This window comes from Aethalodelphis obliquidens, unplaced genomic scaffold, assembly GCF_003676395.1.
Source record: "Aethalodelphis obliquidens isolate GAN/ISIS:26980383/991018 unplaced genomic scaffold, ASM367639v1 scaffold1, whole genome shotgun sequence".
NCBI classification, from domain to species: domain Eukaryota; kingdom Metazoa; phylum Chordata; class Mammalia; order Artiodactyla; family Delphinidae; genus Aethalodelphis; species Aethalodelphis obliquidens.
This window is the reverse complement of record NW_020837945.1, coordinates 21,391,804-21,396,162: the sequence shown is the minus strand read 5'-3', so window position 1 is coordinate 21,396,162 and position 4,359 is coordinate 21,391,804. Positions and strand designations below refer to the sequence as shown.

General features: G+C 32.1%; 1 pseudogene; it reads left to right on the top strand.

Annotated features, from left to right (window-relative positions):
* Nucleotides 1-521: 521 nt before the first annotated feature.
* LOC113617330 (small nuclear ribonucleoprotein G pseudogene) lies at nucleotides 522-891 on the top strand (annotated as a pseudogene).
* Nucleotides 892-4,359: the final 3,468 nt, after the last annotated feature.

Genomic DNA, 4,359 nt, shown 5'->3' with positions numbered 1-4,359 from the left:
CTGAGTTTTCTACATTTTGGGATTTTTACTTAAATTATTCTGTCTTATTTAATTTTAATAACTCAAGACAGTAAAATAATTGTTGGTACTTATTTATAACAATTTTGTTGCAAATGGGACCACACTATTCATATTGGTAGATAGACTAGATAAACAAATAGGTAGATAAACATAGACATATACATATTTTAAAGAATTTCTGCAAATCCCTCACAGGTTAATTTCCCAAAACACTTTGTTTTAAATACTCCAATTTTTAGTGGAAAAATTATAAAAATATAAATTTTGTATATATATATGCTGAAATAAATTGTACAAATAGATAGATATAGATTTATATATCTGGTTTTGGTCAATATTTATGGGTGAAAAACATATATTTAACATACACTTTTGTTAAAATGATGTATAAGAAAAATATCTAGTTATTTTATATATATATATATATATGAGACCTCTTGAGCGTGAGGGACAACTCGAATTCCTTTTGACGGCATCTTTGAGCTTGTCGAGTAGACATCATGAGCAAAGCTCACCCTCCCGATTTGAATAAATTTATGGACAAGAAGTTATCATTAATATTAAATGGTGGCAGACATGTCCAAGGAATATTGAGGGGATTTGATCCCTTTTTGAATCTTGTGATAGATGAATGTGTGGAGATGGCAACTAGTGGGCAACAGAACAATATTGGAATTGTGGTAATACAAGGAAATAGTATCATCATGTTAGAAACCTTGGAAGGAGTATGAACAATGGCTGTCTTCACCAGAGAAATCAACTGCTTCCACGTGACCCCTCTCCACATTTTACTACGATGAAAATTGGGTCGTGTACATTTTCTTACTGAACTTTTTTGTTACATAAACTTCTGTAATAGTCAAAAAAAAAGAAGAATTTCTGTAGATACCTTGAAAATCAAGGACACATACAGTTCAAAGAACCTTGATTAAAAATAGAGGAAATAGTTTGCCGACTGAAAGAGGTATCACGGAAGTTCAAAAAGTTCAACTTTGAGGAAGTTTACCAAATGAGTTGCAAGGTGTTACATAGAGACATGTATTATTTTGCCAAGGTTGGATTGTGTTGTATTCAGAGTGGAAATACAGTTTCTTAACATAAACAGGTACAGCACAGGTGTTTAGGAAAAAAAATACTCTTAATGACATAAAAAATGGTAATTATATTTTAGCCATTAGGGGTTATTTTTTTTTTTTCTTGTTGCAAGGGCTCCAGAAGTTGGAATCTAGATTAATTCAAGTAATTTTCTTTGCTCTGGAAAACTGTTCATGTAGCTGGCATTTAGCTTTTTCTCACCAATTAAATATTATATGTCTCAAATACAGTTGATTGTGTATATTTGAATTTCAGTTAATTGGTCAATTCTTGCCAGAGGTTTTGCATCTTTTAGTTATTCAGAAGAATAAATTTTCCACAAAGCAGTGCCATAAAATATTATATAACTCTTTTACAACTTAACACATTATTTTATATAATTTTTAAAATATTTAAAACAACTCGAATTCATGGGAATTCTTGTAAATGTTGTTTAAAACTTACTATGTTAAGTGAATATACTTATGTCGATTCTGAGCAAGTGGATATTATTTTTATTATGGTCTACAGAGTCCACATCTCTCTTTACAAAATTTCTTAGAATATTCCCCTAGTTATTTATGAAAGGTACAGAAGTTTGTTTTTTAATGATTAAAAAACTTACTGAAAAGATGAAATATATTCATGTACATATTATATACAATAATATAACTTCTTGTCCTTCAACAATATATACGATAAACCCAAATACCTACCATTGGATTTACTACAGTGGTATGCTGGTGCTGGTTATTATTAGCCCTCAAGAGTTTATTATTCAATTTCAGCAAAATTTTACAAGCAGGTTACTAGCTGGAAATAAATCATGGTGGGACTATAACACATACACACAGAAATATGCAAATCCTACAAATCAAGATTCTATTTTTCCCAGACTGCCAGTTTTTAAACATTTACCACCTCACCAGTGGGTTGTCTTCTCAACTTCTAGTACTTTCTACTTCAGAAACTGTTCAAGAAGAGTCTCTCTCTTTAGTCCTGTTTTTTTTTTTTATTATTATCCTTTCAAATGTCCTATTCAAACATTTCTCTTTGTGAGTCCCATTTTTATCATTTTATTAAAAATTTCATAGTTTGAACCATGTTATCATTTGCAGACTATTCTCAATTCCTGCTCATACATTTTCTCAAAGTTCCTTAGAAGTACACATTTTAGTCATTTATTTGTAAAATTATGAGTAATTTCAAACTAGTCTAAAAAAAAAATTCAACACAACCGACATTGATTTATCTTAAAAATTGGTCCTCCATAAATTCCTGCCCTCTTTGTGCATGTACCACACCACCCACTGAGAGATGGAGTTGAATCCTCTATGTTACTGAAACAGTGCTGCTTTGATCAATAAAATATAGCAGCAGTGACCTGGGGCCTATCCTTCTAGAGGATTGGTGGTTACAGTGTCCTATTCATATTGCCCTGGGCTGCCATGTCTGAGGTCTGTGCTGTGGACAGAGGACCCAGGTGGGGGAGCATAGAAGTGCAAGCAATTTTTTTAAAAAAAGAAGTGATCTAGTTTTATTGAGCTTCCATATTATCTGTCCTGCACCCACCACCACTGGTTTATCCTAATAGTCTGCTAGAGGACGTGTCCCTGGGACAGGGTTGAATGAGTAAATGATGGTTGGGACTGAAAAAATATTTGCTGCTAAGAAAGCTGTATTTTAAGCTAAACTGATGTCAGTTTCTAAAATCCACATATAATTAAATACATCAGATAAATGTTCTGTTCCTGTGGCAGAGATTATCTTCTGTTCTTCGATAGGTATTGCAAAACATCATTTCTCTCCTCACTGACCCTAAATAGCACCTCTTCTCATCGACTCTTCTCCTCCCCACCTTTACCTTTAGCCTAATTCATGAAGGTAATATCACTCAGGTGCAACTTTTCTTGTTAATGATCATCCCCTTGCCTACGAAAATGTTGGTTGCATATATTCTCTTTTAAATAAGTCTAGCTCCCAGAATGATTGTTCAAGAAACTACTTCCTTTCTCCATTGTACTTTCCGTATTTCCCCTCCTCTGAATCAAGTATTTCTGTCCTTAACAAATGAGCAAACTTGTCACGAATCTAACTTATTCTCAGAATTTACATCTATTTAAAAAAAAAATTCTTTATAGGCAATTATCTTTATTTTATTTTTAGTACCTATTATAGATGGTTATGTTATCTCTACTTGATTCAAATAACTCAAAATATTGACAATTGCATGCAACCTCTTTAACTAAAGAGGTTGTGTTGTCTAAAAATTTCTTTATCAAAATGATAAAGGAACATGATATAAAATACAATAAAATTGTATTATTGAGAAATTAAAATAACAACTGAGAATTAAAAATAACAGAAAATTCCATCTTCTGTATGTAATTCTTTTACCCATTGATTGATCTGTTGAGCCCACTTTTCCACACTTCCAGTTTTTTTTTTTTTTAGTACTTACCTCTATTTTCTCTATAGCATGCTTCATGTTTTTTGCTTTCTTACTTATATCTACTGATTTTCTATGAAAGATGATGATTGCTTATATATTTACCCCCATTTACTCTCAGGGTTTCTTTCCAAAATTCTTTTAATATATTTCAAACATCTGTGGGTAATTATATTTCAATTGGAGACCTCTTATGACTATGTAAATATTATTCAATGATAAGTAGTATATTTTAGTAACATATATGTTTTCCTGCAGCCTTTTGTTTCCCAAGTATTAATTAGCAATCTTCTTATTTTTAAAATTTGCAGGGTTTTTTTGTTCTAATCTAATTGTTTTGTAAAACCTCCAAAATAACATCCAACAACTTAGTAAAACACTTCTCAAACTGATTTTGCAACAATCAAATCTACCAGATAATCTATTATATATGTATATGTTTTTTTGTCCCTTTGAAACGTCTTTTCTGGAACCCTCCATCCTCTCATTCCAAACTGGACTTGTGACTTTGTAGGAAAATTGCATAGCTGTTGTCCTTTGAATTCTTCCTGTTATCATCCTATGAATTTCCCTCTCCCATATCCTAAATTAAGTTCACTTTTTCCAGGATCCTGTGTATTTTTAATTGTTGTTGGACATTGTTCATTTATTCCCTAAGGAAGGATTTCTCAGTCACTTCTGCATGCACAGGGATGGGGGTACAAGCAGGTGGGCAGATACCACATCGGGAATGGTACCAAGCTACACATGCCCAATTCCTTGTCACAAATTAACTAATCAGATTGAGCACTTCATCTTTCAAAGAGAGGAATAAA